The 17,146-nt window shown below is 39.3% G+C and overlaps 1 protein-coding gene across 2 annotated transcripts in view; it reads right to left on the reverse strand.

Moving 5' to 3' along the window:
* LOC113046766 (gastrula zinc finger protein XlCGF8.2DB-like) overlaps nucleotides 1-17,146 on the reverse strand; it is a 110,223-nt gene that overhangs the window by 20,498 nt on the left and 72,579 nt on the right. The window lies entirely within an intron of this gene.

Raw genomic sequence — 17,146 nt, forward strand, 5'->3', positions numbered from 1 at the left:
CTATTTTCAAGATGGCCGACCCCTGGATCCTCAAAAGATCAATTTTCCAATAGAAATGTATTGTTTTTTTTTCATTAAGTACAATTTGGTATTCTAAAGAGAAACTTTTAAGGCATCAAAATACAGTTGTGTTGATTTGTTGATTATAGATAGATTAGACAAGTGTGAACATCTGCACTACCAGGGCACACTGGTGATATATCACTGCTGTTAAACTCAGAATGCTGTTCAATGTCAGCTAATTGTAAAGTTAGTATCCCAAATGATTTCTAATCTACCCCAAAACAGTTAGATAGCCGCACCTGAATTGACAGTTTGTCAGCCAAGCCAAGGTTAATGGGGTTTTAGTTAACCGGATGGTGTACAGATCTCACAGGATATAAATGGCACTGGATGAACGATTGGACTAAGTGTAGGGTTAAGGCATGAACTTAGTTGTATCCCATACATCAAAGTGCTTAGTAAAAGTTGCTAAAAGGATAAACCCTCGACCTCTTCCTATACATTTGCTGCAAACATGGCAGAAGCCATCATAACTGTTAAGATAACTAACTGGAACAGATGTTTCATTTTTCAGCAGGACACCAGGGAAAAACTAATTCATCCAAGTTTATTCAACAGAGAGCATGATCGTACTGGTTATGATACCATTGCAAGAAATGTTCCATTATTTCATAAGATCAATAAGCTCTGCCTATCTTACTTAGTCCAACCCGACTAGATGAAGGTGATGGCATAGAAAACACATTGACAAGAAACAGAGAAAAATATCATTCAAGCTGTAAACTTATGTTCAATAACACACAGCTGGAAAGGGCCCAAAAGAGAGCATCTAGTGCTGCTAAAGACACTGAAGATACCAAAGATATCCATGTCAAGAGGCCAAGAGGATCCCAGCCCTCGAAAGCTTTGTGCTTTATATGTGAAGATAAGAGTGCAATGTCCCCCTTACGAGAAGCAATGACGATGAAACTTAATGAAAGAGTCAATGAATGTGCCAGGAATCTAAGCGACATGAAGCTCCTTGCAAAGCTTATTGTTGGTGATGTTGTTGCACAGGAATTTAAATACCACAATGCCTGTCTCGTTGGACTGTACAACAGAGAGCGAGACCATCTCAATGCCATCAAGCAAGAGCAGAGCCTCAAAAGCTCAGCTTTTTACTGGTATCCCTCATTGTATTCAGCAGAAACGTTGCACCTGAATATGAATGGCTGGAGAAGGTTAGCCTAACCCAAGAAGTCAATGCTTCTTCCACTATAACATGGTCAGCCTACCATGCATCCCAAAGGAGGAGCCAGGGATTTAATGTCAGCATTACATCACTACTTCTCCTCTTCCGAGACCAAGCCCACTCTGTCGCAACAATAAAACATGTTATGGACAAAGTTAGGGATACAGTAGCATTCCTGAATCAAGGACAAACGCCAGTCATAGCTGCTGACCAGCCACTATATGCTCTTGCAAAGCAGATCCAATGGCACTGGCCAGAGCAATATGGACAAGACAAATATGTGATCATGTTTGGAGGTCTACATATTGAAATGACAGCGTTTAAATCTATCGGAACGCTACTCAAAGACAGTGGATGGACTAGTGCTCTCGTTGAGGCGGGGGTAGCCTCACCTGGTACAGCAGATTAATTTCTTTCAGCATCAAGTGTAACTAGAACACGGTATGCACATCAGATAACAGTATGCAGTCTGTATGAGCTCATGAAAGATGCATACAATGCGTACAAGGAGGAGATACCTGACAACACTTACACCACTTTTGAGGTGTCGTGCACGGAGCAGAAAAGTCCACAGTTCAAGTTCTGGTTTCTTATTTATAGGATGGAGCTGACCATTCTCATTTTGATAAGATCATTTCGAGAAGGTAACTTTAGACTGTACTGTGAGTCACTATTTGAACTTGTCCCATACTTTTTTGCAAACAACAATGTAAATTATTCTCGATGGCTTCCAATACACCTTCAAGACATGATGTGCATTGAGGAGCAACCCCCAGAAGTGGCTGCAGAGTTCCACATGGGTAACTTTGTAGTACATAAGTCAGATAGGGCTTTCTCTGCAGTGAAAATTGATCAAACTCATGAATGGCTCAATGCTGTGATCAAAGGTGATGGGGAGCAGTCGGGCTGACAGAGAACCCATCAGCTCTTCGAAGATGGATGTTAGCAGGTCCAGAAGTGAGCCGTCTAGTTGCGAACTATGAAGCTGCGTCAGGAGCTAAAGATATGAAGAAAGGTAATCATCACCATGAACAAACAGAGGCTGCTCAAAAAGCATTTTTTGAGAAAGTGAAACGACTCACATCAGTGATGCGGGAAATGGGTAACCCTTTCATGGAAGAAACAGATTATCTGCTTGTGTTGGACACAAAGGACATTGTTGATGTAATTTCAGCTGAGCTGATAGCAGTACATCACCAGCAAAGCAAAGAACAGTTCAAGTCTTTTGTGACAGATCTACAGAGCCTTGACAGTCCATGCTCTTTCTACAAGCCTATCAAGAAAAATATGGCAACTTTCTTCAAGCACAAGCCAGTTGTAGGTGGAACAAACTCCAAGATGATGGAACTTAAGGGTGACTACCAACTTTTCTCCCGACTATTCATCTCTTGCCAGAACAGGCAGTGTGACTTACAAGAGTTCTTCATGCATGAGAACCAATCAGCTCCCGCCTCTCTCAGTGATGGAGGGAAACTCCACACGTGTACCAAATCACACCTGGCTAATTTACTACAAGCGAAAGTGACATTGCCAGAAAAAAAGACAGAATCAGATGCTCTTATAGTGGATGGATCAGCTATGGTGAATACACTGCGTAATAAATTACATACTTCCAAAAATAGAGACATACAGCCATACATACAAGCGGACGGACATTGTGTTCGATGTTTACTGGAAGTCCAGTCTGAAGTCTGAGGCAAGGTCAAAATGGGGAAAAGCAATCAGAAGGAAAGTAACGGGCACAGGCAAAACTCCTTCAAACTGGCAAAGCTTCCTACGGGATGAAAACAACAAGCAGGAATTATTCAATTTTATTGTTGATAAAGTAACAGAAATGAAAACAGCCAATAACCTGGATGCAGTAGCCCCGTGTAGTCATGAAGAGGCAGACAAGCGTATTTTCCTTCATGCCCAGCATGCAGTGTAACAAGGACACAAATCCCTGATGATTGATGCCAATGACACAGACATTTTAATCATAGCCACTTCTGTTATGCCGTCTTTGATGCAACTTGGCCTGGAGAAAATGTGGGTAACGTTTGTCAAAGGAGAGAAGACAAGATGGATCCCTATACATGAGGTGGTTTCAGCCATAGGACCAAAGAAAACATGTGGTATCCTCTTCTTCCATGCCTTCAGTGGTTGTGACACCACCACCACTGACACCAACTAAATGATTTCTTAAGCCTAATTGCTCCACTGAGGTGGTGGCCATCTTGAAAAATGGCCACCATCTTGAAATTTCAATTAGCTGTGGCTGGCTTATTGTTTAGAGACCACCAGAGACTGCTCATGCCAATTTTCATGCTTGTATCTCCAAATAAACCACTAGATCACTTAACTGCTCCACTAAGGTGTCGCCATCTTGAAAAATGGCCGCCATTTTGAAATTTCAAGTGGCTCGGACAATTTTTTTGTCAAGTGACCCATGGAGACTGCTTATGCCAATTTTCACACTTGTATCATAAACTGAACGATTATATCACTTAGCCGCTCCACTACAATGAGTTTTGAACACAGAACTCTTAGAGCTGCGCTGAAGGCACTTGCGCTTGAAAAAATATATATTCATCACGATTCTTTTTTTAACTATTCTGAATCAACCTGTCTTAAAAGACAAAAGGTTGGCAATAACATGTGATGCCTGGACATCAATTACAACAGTATCGTATGTCACCATTATGGCACACTGTATTACTGGTGAGTGGAAGCTTGCGGCTTTTGTTCAAGATGCCACACTTCTAATATCAGCAGAGAGCAGTTCCACAATATGTCTGATTGCTCCATTGCATTTAAAGTTGATCCAGGACAAGAAAACACTGAGGGGACATCAGTGATCAGGGAGATAAAGGGGGTCATCAGTGAGGATATCAGCAAAAGTTACACCAATGAGCAGTAAACAAGTCTTCTTCAAAAATGTGCAGCTCTTGAACTACGCTTTAAAAGACTGCTTTCTTTCCGAAGGAAAGAGAGTGGAAACATACAAAACAGTGATTATTGAAGCTTCAAATTTACAAGAGGTAATTCTTCAGTATCTGTGAAAATAAATGACAAAATTTAGCGTATGATTTTACTCCATTTACAGCAGTGCATATATTGTTCTTCTGCTTGAAAAGAAGAGCTTTATCTTTGCTTCAGATTCTGCTGGGACAGACCTTCTCTGATGCTTCAGTTACACCCCATCATCAATCACCATGTAGATTCTAGCCATAGCTGAAGAGGAGATTACCAGATATCGTAGTACCCCACCACTCTCTCTGTCTGAAAACCCCCTTAGCTGGTGGCATCTCAAAAAGGTGTCACTGCTCTCCAAAATGGTATTTATGCATTCCTGCAACGTGTCTTTGCAGAGAGTGTCTTTTCCACTGCAGGAAATATTGTTACAGCACAGTGGAGCACACTTACTCCTGAAGGCAAAGGCTTAAAAAAAACATTTTAGAAATGCTACAAATCTGATTTTTTCCCCTGTTTGCTTTAAAGACATTTCTTTGTTAAAAGGTTATAAACAAACTGAAAAATTGTCATACTGTGTTGTGGAATGGTAACTGTTCATAATTGTTCTTTGTAATCTGGTGTTTACATGTTTCATTCAGAGCTTGTTCATCCTGAATATAACTTTAATAAAATAAAAATGATGATTCATTCATTACGGAAATCAGTAATTTCATACAGAGATTCCAACTATAAACAAAAAGCATAGAAACTCCAATTCTGGTTAAAATGTAAGGTGGTAAGAAAGAAAAGAACAATACATAAAGCATGTGAGTTCCTGTGTCAGTAATCTTTGCAAGATAAATGAAACAACATTATGAACAGAACTGTGATATTTTCAACATAATAAAAATACTTTGGCCACAGAGCGGAGGCGGAAAGGTGTGAAAAAAACTTTTTTTTTTTTTGTGCATAGAATAAAGCTTTATTGAGCTTATGAATCATGACTGTTTTGATTATTGTAACACTTTTAAGTATTATAGGAGAGCAAAGTGATTATAAGAAAGTTAAGTGATTAGTCTAAATACTAGGGCTGTAGGCAACCAAAGAAATGCTAAGTCAACCAAAGTCCTGTCCGCGCAACCATCAGTCGACTAAAAAAAAAAAAGACGCGTTGTTTTGCATTTTGATTGAACATTTATTAAACAACTGTCATAGAGTATTTATAAAACAACAACAAAAAAACATCAATAATAAATAAAACTATAATAATAACACAATTCTTTGAAAATTAAGTGATTTTTTTTAACTGCAAAGTGAGGAGCTCACGTCTGGCCAATGATAGGATCCCTTCAGTAATTCCACCAAGAGCATGTTGACAGCGTTGTCTGTTACCACTGACATGGCATCGACTGATTAGTCGATTAAACGACTAAAGTTGACAGCCCTAATAATTACTTGCCTTTATTTTGTTTTATATTCATGACGACTTACAAAAGGAGATGTCAAGTAAACCTACACAATGTAAAATTGCAAATACATGTTTTAGGAACAATCTACGGTTACACTTTACAATAAGGTTCAGTAGTTAACGTTAGTTAACTACATTAATTAGCATGAACTAGTTATGAACAATACGTCTACAGTATTTATTAATCTCAATGTTTAATTCAACGCGTTTAATTTATTTGCATTAAAAAAGAATAAATACTGTGACAAATGTACTGCTCAGTTACTTAATGTTAGTTAATAAAATAAAATGAATAAACATTTTAACAAATATTCTGATGTCTTTTAAAAGTTAAGGAAACTATTCAGGAAGGAAAAAGCTTCATTGCACTGACAGTTGACATTTGGATTAGCTTGCAACAGAAGCATTCCTTGGTGCACATTATCCTTGAGGACTGGAAAATGAAGCCCCACACTTGTAACAATGCCTCTTAATGAACGACATATGCAACATGGCTGGAAAACGTTGACACAAAATTCAACATTTCAATGAAAAATATTAAAGCAGTCGTTCATGACACTGGATCAAATGTTGTGGCTGCAGTGAAAGTGCTGGCAGAGAAGCATAATTGGGTCTCTGTCCATTGTAGTGGACACACTTCAGCTTATTGTAAAATTTCTCTTAAAGAGACCAGTGTCAGCAAAGCTTTGGGAGCTGCAAGGACCTTGGTGGAACATTTTAAGAGAAGTAAACTTGCCCATACTAAGCTGACAGAAATGCAGCAGCAGATGAACACACCAGCTGTACAAGACACCACATCTTTAGCATTTAGTAAGATAATTGTGTGACGACTGGTGAAAGGACAGTCTGGAAGCAATAGCAAGTTTACAGTTTTAATGAGATGATATAGCGGTGGTACATAAACAAACAATGATGATGAGACAGCGATACTCCGAGGGGATGGTGAAGCGGTGAGAAGTCCAGATGATGGTGGAGAGAAGGTGAGTAATCCAGATGAAGACGGCGTGAGGCAGCAGGAGAGAGTGGCACAGGAACTGCGGGGAATAGAGCCAAAGGTAAGTGTCCGTGGCTGAGTGACCGTGCGAAGAGTGGATGAGGTTCTGGGGAAACACAGACATCCAAACGCAAAACAACACTGATAGCCAGACGAAGGGGAAAACACATCAACATAGAACAATGATCTCACAAACACAAGACGTGAGACAAGCCATTATATAGTGGATGAGTAATGAGTGGCAGCTGTTGCTGATACAATTAATGGAGACGCCCACAACTAATCAGTGCAGACGCGGAACACACAGAATTCACCACAAAGTGTAAACAATCCGAGATCACGGTTTACCAACCGTGACAAATTGGCAAACAAATATACATAGAACAAATAACCATGTACTAAATATCATATAGCATCCATTTTCACTTGACTCCTTCATCAGTTGTTTGCACCAAAACTGTTTATTTGTGTCACTGGAGTAAAACATGCTTTTCCAATGCTTCCACGCCATCTGTGAAATCGATATGAGCAATAACAGAACTCGTTCATATTCCTGTGACATTTCATCAGTCAGTTGGCATTAGTATTAACATTAGCACTGCTCTCAGGGCAGGAGAACTCAATATTTATATTAATATTATTTTTAGTGTACTATGCGCTGCTTTCTGGACAGGAGTACTCAGTATTCATATTACTGTTTTTAGTGTACTATGTGCTGCTCTCAGGGCAGGAGTACTCGGTATTCATATTACTGTTACTTTACTAAACTATGTGCTGCACTCAGGGCAGGAGTACTCAATATTCATGTAAGCAGCCAAGTCTAATACTTTAATCTGCTGAGGGATGCTGGAAGGTGCTTGTAATGGATGTGCACGCTTGCATTACTATTAACTGGAATGTCCACACCAGATGTTAAAATTGCTTATTGTTGTAGATTTATTTTACCATTACTGGTCTTTATTTCCATATAGGCAAGAATTCAAATAAACAGTCACCAAGACAGTGGCTAGTCACCACATACTGGTGGTTTAATTTCATATTTAAAAGTATCATTGAATTTTGCCAACATTTCATATTTGTATGTCAAAAAGGTAAAACATTAATCTAATAACATTATTTATGCATTTGCAATTTTGAGTAAATTAATTTATGGAACCTATCTTCATTCAACAGTCTTGAGTTAATACTTCTAAATGTCACAGTTTCTGTGTTTTATCTGCAGTGGACAGATGGATTTTGTTGATACTGATTTCATTTAAATAGTCACAACTAGTGTTGTCAAAAGACCCGGTACTTCGGTACCAAGTTGGTACTAAAAAAATTTAAATGTGACGGTACCAGGTTTCTTTAAGTACCGGTAGTACCGAGGTCCCGTTCAAACCCGGTTCTTGACACATACATCGCTATGATTTCCGCGAAGCAGAAAAAGAGGATGGAATCCCAAAATCCAGTCATAAAAATGAAAGTATGAAAATATGGACAGTCACGGAATTTGTCCAAGTTAGCATAAATTAATCAAATCATATCTCCATATGGACCAATATCGGTAAATGTTAAGCCGCAAAAGTTGTTTGAAATATGAATCCGTGTTCTGCGCGTCTCTGTGTGAATTAATGAATGGCAGAGACGTGCGGGTTTGTTTACTACATAGACTGAAGCGCATGACGCTTGCATTAATTTCAGCATCTGAGCTTCAGAGTTCTCTCTCCATCAAGCAATCTGAACTTTTCAGTTCATCTCAATGGATGCACAGCGCACTTGTATTTGATGCTCTGTAAACTCTTTGTGAAGGCGCACACTCACCGTTGCTTTACTGATAGCGCTGTTTCTCACACATGCAAAGAGAGAGAGAGCGAGAGTCTTACCACGCTGAATCGACATGCTACATGTAAACTATATTCTTTGTTGTTTTCTCCTGTCAAAATAATGTTCATTTAGAATTATTCATATTTTTATATATTTATATATATTTTTACATATATCAAGAAGAAGATATGCCGGTTTTTCCAGTAGTGCGCGGAGCTAATGCGCAAATGGCAATTTCATTGGCTGGCGTTCACTATTAACGTCCCTGTTTTGATTTCAGCAAATCAGTTTGACCGAATGCATACAACGTGATTAATATTCATGAACCCAGCAGCTCATCAATCCATAGTGCAATGTATATTGTTAGTATGGTAAGAGAATAAGTAGCAGTATTATCTTTTAATAATAATTCATATATGATCTATTACTTTTTTTTTTTTTACAGAAACCCTCAATGACTAAAAATATCTTAAGCATCACCACCAGTCTTAAGTCATTAAAATGACAAATATGCATTCATTAAAAGTTCATTTTTATATAAAGGCATTGTGCTACTAAATATTACTATTATTTAGTCAAATGTATGTGATACTGCTACTACTGTTGAAAAAAATAAATGTTTTAATTTTAATAGCAAATCCCCTTTATTTACCAAAAATAAAATGTGTTTAAATTTCATAAATTAAAAGACAAATTAAATTTGGGTGAAACTTGTTTAGTGTTTTTCATAATTACAAAACTTGTAGAAAAACTTTAAACAAAATTGTAAATAAGTATAAAGAATGGCATTGGTTTTATTTTTAGTGATAAAATGTTTTTTAATTTTAATTAGCATATTTTTGTGTTTGGCTTTGGTACCGAAATTGGTACAGAGAACCGTGGATTTTCACTGGTATCGGTACCGAATACTGAAATTTTGGGACCGTGACAACACTAGTTACAACTATATAATGTCTTATTATTCTAACTTAAAGTATTGATCAAACATAATAATTCAATGAATGGTGACGTACATTTAATCATTTTAGGAAAATATTATCCTTCATAAAGTTAAAAAGTGTAACAGCAATCAATTTAAGGAATATAAAAAATATGCTGATAAAAGTAATACCTGATAGAGCACTGATGAGACCGCTTCAGAATAAATTACATTTGTGCCAAAAAAAAAAAAAAAATTTCCCCCGGACAATTAATCTTTGTCACGGTGTCTGGTCTCTGTTTCCCTGAGTCCCCAATAGAGGTTTCACTTCCCCACAGGCACCTCACCGCAGGCACTACAATTCCCACAAAGCCTTGTCCGTTCATCACAGTAATTGCACTCCAGTTAATTGCACTCAGGTGTCTTCACTTGACAGTCATTACCCTGTCTATATTAACCGGTCTGTTTATGTTTGTTTTCATGGAGTCCTTGCTTTCCGTCACCCAGTTTCCTTGCGTTCCTAAATTTGATTTCCTGTTCCTATCCCTGTTTGTTTGTTTGTTTGTTTGTTTGATTTGAATTGATTTTTGGTTTTGACCCCATGCTTGTTGGATTCTGATTTTGGATCACCCATTAAACTCACACAGCGTTTGGATCTCTCATCTCCTGTGTTTTCATGGGTTCCCGATCGTAACAGAAGGACTCCATCATGTCGAGATCCAGCGGTGTGGGACTTCATTCCTGTTCCCCAGCCAGTATGGTGGAGCGGAAAACAAAATTCATAAAATTAACCACCCTCTGCCAAGAGGGGAGTGTTCTGGACCCTGGCGAATGGTATGGGATATAATGATGCAGCCCTAAAAGACATTTTCAACACCGGTCTGGATGACCCAGTGCCTAGAAAGGAAATGGATCAGTTGGACGCTTTTGATTTCTGGGAATTTGTGTTCTACCTACAACATCCCACAACAGCACAAGGTGGTCGCCAGTCCAGCATCACGGCGCAAGATGGCCGCCAGCTCAGTGCCACAGCACAAGATGGCTGCCATCCCAACGCCACAGCTCTAGATGGCCGCAAGCCCAGCGCCACAGCACAAGGTGGCCGCGGGCCCAGCGCCACAGCACAAGATGGCTGCGGGCCCAGCGCCACAGCACAAGTTGGCCGCCAGCCCAGCGCCACTGCACAAGATGGCTGCCGGTCCAGAGTCATGGCACAAGATGGCCTCCTGTCCAGCACCTCTGCACAAGATGACAGCCACAGTTGACCCTCCAGAGTCGAGTCAGGTTCCCATTGACCCTCCAGAGTCAGGTCAAGTCACCGTCAACACTCCAGAGTCAGGTCAATCACCGTCGACACTCCAGAGTCAGGTCAATCACCGTCGACACTCCAGAATCAGGTCAATCACCATCGACACTCCAGAGTCAGGTCAAGTCATCGTCGACACTCAAGAGTTAAGCACTACCACAGATAGACCTAAGGAGTCAAGTCACTGGTGATCTTCAAGGACAAAGTGAAGTCACCAGTGTTCTTCATGGACAAGGTCAAGTCACCATTGATCTTCATGGGCAAAGTCAAGTCACCAGTTTTCTTCATGGGCAAAGTCTAGTCACTGACTATCTTCATGAGCAGAGTCAAGTCACCATTGAGCTTCCTGATTCCTCTCCACGTCTCTGCTGAACTACCAGAGCCTCTCCACGTCTCTGCTGAACTACCAGAGCCTCTCCACGTCTTTGCTGAACTACCAGAGCCTCTCCACCTCTCTGCTGAACTACCAGAGCCTCCCTACGTCTCGGCTGAACTACTAGAGCCTCTCAACGTCTCGGCTGAACTACCAGAGCCTCTCCCCGTCTCTGCGGAACTTCCAGAGCCTCGTCACGTCTCAGCCAAACTCTTTGAGCGCTCGACTGATCCTATCGTGGCCACGGAGGCCACCCTTAACTTGTTCATGTTCTCCGTTTCAGACTTGCCTAACCAGACTTGCTCTCCTGTGTCATTGATCCCACTGTGGTGGTCTTCTGCGCCACACTGGTGGGCTTCTGTCTCGACCGCATGGATGTGGGGGTCTTCTGCGCCACCCTGGTGGGCTTCTGTCTCGACCGCACGGAAGTGGTGGTCTTCTGCGCCGCCCTGGTGGGCTTCTGTCTCGACCGCATGGCTCCAATTCCACCTTGCTCCACTCTGGATTCCTGCCCTGTCGGTTCGGCCCTGGGCCACTGAACTTTCTGTTCCCTCCTGGACTTGTGTTTTTTTTTTTTTTTTTTTTCTGTTTCCATCTATGGTCTCCTTGTTTTTTTTGCACTTCTTGTCTCTGTTTCCCTATATTAGGTGGCCCTCCGACTTCTTGTCTCTGTTTCCCTATATTACCTGTTCGGGTGGATTATCTGGTAGCTGCTCCGTGGAGGAGGGGGTAATGTCACGGTGTCTGGTCTCTGTTTCCCTGAGTCTCCACTAGTGGTCTCACTTCCCCATAGGCACCTCACCGCAGGCACTACAATTCCCACAAAGCCTTGTCCCTTCATCACAGTAATTGCACTCATGTTAATTGCATTCATGTGTCTTCACTTGATTGTCATTACCCTGCCTATATTAATCGGTCTGTTTCTGTTTGTTTTCATGGAGTCCCTACTTTCCGTCACCCAGTTTCCTCGCATTCCTAAATTCGAGTTCCTGTTCCTGTCCCTGTTTGTTTGTTTGTTTTGGATTTATTTTTGACCCCCTGCTTGTTGGATTCTGATATTGGATTACCCATTAAACTCACACTGCGTTTGGATCTCTCGTCTCCAGTGTTTCCCTGGGCTCCCGAATGTAACAATCTTTCAACTCAGACAAGTGAATGAATCATTTACTTGTCCCAAAGACAAGCTCATTTTAAAGCTTAAAGGGTTAGTTTACCCAAAAATTCTGTCATTAATGACTCGCCCTCATGTCGTTCCACATTCTAAACCTGCAAGACCTCCGTTCATCCTTCAGAACACTGTTTAAGATATTTTAGATTTAGTCCGAGAGCTTTCTGTCCCTCCATTGAAAATGTATGTACGGTATACTGTCCAAGTCCAGAAAGGTAATAAAAGCATCATCAAAGTAGTCCATGTGACATAAGAGGGTCAGTTAGAATTTGTCGAAGCATTGAAAATACATTTTTGTCCAAAAATAACAAAAACTACGACTTCTGAGTGCATTCACAACACTGCAGTGTAGTGATGTCTGATTCGCGAACGAATCATTCGATTTAACCGGTTCTTCTTGAACCAGTTCACCAGATCAATTGAAATTAATAGAAGATAAAGAAAAATAGCTAAAAAATTTTATTCCTTCTTCTTTGAAGAAGGAATCTCTGTACAGAGTCTGGCTAGGAGATTTATATTAACCTATAAACAATGAAACGCCTGTCTTCACTATTGAAAATGACTCCAAATCCGTTGCATTGAAAATAATTGATAATCTAAAAGGGTCTAGGTCTAAAGATGTTTATGATACTGATGCACCATTTTTTTTAAACTTATAAATCAATTCTTTGCAAACCTCTAACACACTTGATAAATCTGTCAATAACAAACTCCTATTTTCCAAATTGCTGGAAGGCGGCAGTAGTGACAAATATTTTTAAAGCAGGTGATAGGACTCTTCCATCAAATTATAGACCTATAAGTATCCTTTCAATTGCATCAAAAATTGCAGAAAGAGTAGTTTGTGATCAATTCGTTTCTTATTTAAACGGAAGTGAAGTGAATCTACACCCAATGCAATTTGGGTTTTGAAAAAATTATTCTACTGAAACTGCTAATTGTTATTTTGTCGAACAAATTAAAAGTCAACTTGACAAAGGTGGTGTTGTTGGAGCTGTGTTTTTAGACTTAGCAAAGGCATTTGACACAGTGAATCATAACTGTTTAATGTCAAAACCTCAGAATTTTTATTTATTAGATGCTGCCTTGATGTGGATGAAATCATACCTCAGCAATAGAAGTCAATGCACAAGAGTGTCTGATAAATGCTCCTCATTTGCTAGTTCTCCTATGGGGGTTCCTCAGGGGTCAATTTTAGGACCGATTTTTTTAAGTATTTATATTAATGATCTGCCTCAAGTATGTCCAAGTGTAAATGTTAGGATGTATGCAGATGATACTGTGTTTTTAACTCATGCAAGAACAAAATAACTAGTTGCAAACAAATTCTCATCTGCAATGGTGAAAGTCTCAAATTGGCTGCATGAGTCTTGTTTGTCTCAAAATGTAAGTAAAACTGTATGCACGTATTTCACTGCACGAAAACAAAACTGTGAATCCAGATATAATATTTATGACACGTTAAATATTTAGGAATAGTAAGACAAACACCTTTCTTTTAAAAACAAGTAAAAAGGGTTATAAATAATGTTAAATTCAATTTGAATAATTTTAAAAACATCAGGCACAAACTCTCTGAATCAGCTGCACTTCTTCTAGTATATATTTTGATTCTCCCTCACTTGTCGTATAGTATAACAACATGGTCATAAGCAGATGTAATTACACTTAGGCATGTGTATTCCCTTCATAAACAAATCATGAAAGTGTTAGATAAATAAAACCAAGGGACATCATTGTACTATTTGAAAAGGTTACATTTTTTAATTTTTAATATTTGTGTATTTTTTACTGACGAAGGAAATGATGAGGGAAAACCACCAACCATCAAGAATGCATGATTATATGCTGTCATCCCTTTGACGAAAGGGTAGTGAATTTGCCCACAGTGTATAGTTCAGGGTTTTTTTTTTTCAAAGCATTTTCCCAAAATATGTCAAAAGGAGATTTGTCACCAAAAATCATTCAATTTGCTGAAACACAGAGAAAGTTGTGGCCAAAATAAGACTCAACTTTACCCCCTAGTGGACGAAAATGTCCCCAACAATGCATAGGGGTGAAATAAATGTTCTAGCATTTCATTTAGGTCTGATGTGTCCTTTATGTTGTGCAACCCTTTTCTCTACCAGTTCTAAAGAGGGTTTTATAACATACATTGGGGGCTCGTCCGGGATAACTTTGTTTAATTGATTTGTGTGAGCAGATAATGATGGTGGTGGTGGTGCTGAGCTATGGTGGTGGACTATATACAACCTTGATCATAGTATGTTTAAAAAGATACATAATTGAAATTAATGCAATCAATTCAAAATTAACAAAAAATTTTTTTTGCCATAACACTACAAATCCTGCCAAGGACACGTCCCATAAAAATGGTCTGTATGTTCATATTTTTTATGTGATCCTGAAGGTGTGTATGATTAAGGCTGGAGCTGAACTCGGCAAGAAAGTGGGTGAGTTCTAAACACTTCGGAGTGAAAACAATCATGGCCGCCTTGCAACTTCAAAGGACCCTTTGAAGGGATTAGGATGTAGGGACGAGCCCTTCCGAATGGAAGGCAGTGGGTGGGTGCCCAGGAGCAGAGTTGAAGACCTATGCTCCAATCCGTTAATTTGGGCCCGGAAAAAAATATGCTCCACATACAGAGTATGTGTGAACCTGGGGTAAGCTGGTGAACATTTTGTTCTAAGCTTCAGCATGAATAAGGAGTTCCATGGTCTATTATTCATATATAAATATAAATATATTCTCCTTTGCCGAGATAATCCATTCACCTCACAAGTATGGCATATCAAGAAGCTTAGACAGCATGATGATTGCACAGGTGTGCCTTAGGCTGCCCACAATAACAGGCCATTCTGAAATGTGCCGTTTTATCACAGCACAATGCCACAGATGTCGCAAGTTTTGAGGGAGCATGCAATTGGCATGCTGACTGCAGGAATGTCCTTCAGAGCTGTTGCCCATGAATTGAATGTTCATTTATCGATCGTAAGCTGTCTCCAAAGGTGTTTCTGAGAATTTGGGTGTACATCCAACCGGCCTCACAACCGCAGACCCACGTATACCAGACCAGCCCAGGACCTCCACATCCAGCATCTTCACCTCCAAGATCATCTGAGACCAAACACCCAGACAGCTGCTGCAACAATCGGTTGGCATTACCAAAGAATTACTGCACAAAGTGTCAGAAACAGTCTCATGGAAGCTCATCTGCATGCTCATCTTCCTTTTCGTGGTCTCGACCTGACTGCAGTTTGTCGTTGTACCAGACCAGAATTCCCGGAAGCTGAAAACATCCCAAAAAGAAGAAACAAACAACATGGCGCACTTTTTCTTAGTGTCCATTTCCATAGTGTCTCGTCGATTTGTCGCTCTTTTGAGAATGTCTTGAGTCTTAACCAGGAACATATTCTGAGTTGAATGAACTTACTCCCAGACACGTTGTTGGAACCACATACCTCGAGTAAGCAAGGTTTGGGTTAATCAACCGAAAGTTCAGGGTTTTGCTGTAGGTAAGTTAACTGTGCTTTCTGGAATACACCCCAGGGGGTGTTTCCGAAAGCAGGTTGTGTGACATACACGGGTATGTTTAAGCAAGTGGATAAACTCAGCTTTTGGTTCCAAAAACAGAGGTAACGCTATGGAAGTAGCCATAGCAAGTTATTCTCTGAACATGACCTGCTCTGGAGTAGGTTATATTTCAGGGTTAGTTCACTTCAGTGCTATCAGCACATGCGTCACCTAATGATGAGACTCCAGTGGGCATGACAGATCACGGACAGTATTATATATTATTACAATTATTATAATATAGTTATGTAATATACTATACAACACACACACACACACACATAATTATAAAGCACTAATATATGTAATTTTTTAATTTAATTTATGCATTTAGCAGACACTTTTATCCAAAGCGACTTACAGTGCATTCAGGGTATACTTTTTTTTAAAACCAGTATGTGTTACATAAAGTAATATATTTATTATCCTATACATTTTTATGTTATATTATCATCTCACATTATGGATTATCTGCATTTTCTATAATGTATTTCGACAATAAAAATACATATCTTGTCGATTCATCACTCTGTTGAGAATGTTTTGCGCGTTAACTAGGAACATAATCTGGGTTGAATGAATTTAAACACAGAAGTTTTTTTGGGGATTTGGAAGATTTGGGGTTAATCAGAGAGTTCAGGGTTTAGTAGATGGTAAGTGAAACCTGCTTTCTGGAATAAACCTCAGATGAGCCCCAACAATATCCATATTAAAGTCCAGACTGACAACATGTGCTTTTATTTGAACTCTCTCGCTAAAATAACGCACCACAATGTTCATTATTTAATTCAGGTTACATTGCCATTTCACAGCAAAGTTTTTGTTTGAAAATTTTTATTCCAAAATATTAAACTGAATCAAATATATGAAAGACACCTCTTTACAATCACAATTATAGACTATCTCACAACTAGGGATGCACGATATTATCAGAATGTTATCGGACTTTGACAATAATGGCTTAAAAAGTAATTATCGGCATCGGCCTGGTATGAAAAATTATGACGAAATACCTTGCCGATAAGACAAATAAGTCACATGCTCAGGGTGTGCTAGCTATAAGATCATATCAGCAGTGTGAACATTCTTGAAGTGAACATTTTGCTGAATGGTGATTAGATTATTTTGAGAATGCATACACAAAATTTGCCTGTCTGTAGTTAATGCCTGCTAAGGTCTTTTATTTACTTTGGGGGCACTACAGGCCTACTTGTAATTTAGTAACAATTGACATCAGTTACTAGCATTTTTATTACAAGTATGTTCTGATTTTAAGGTCAGAAGCTATAGCTTACATGATTAAAATTAAATTACATCACAAATCTGACACTTATGATATATACAGATTTGTACATTGATGAGTAATGTTT

This window comes from Carassius auratus, chromosome 28, assembly GCF_003368295.1.
Source record: "Carassius auratus strain Wakin chromosome 28, ASM336829v1, whole genome shotgun sequence".
In the NCBI taxonomy this organism is placed as follows: domain Eukaryota; kingdom Metazoa; phylum Chordata; class Actinopteri; order Cypriniformes; family Cyprinidae; genus Carassius; species Carassius auratus.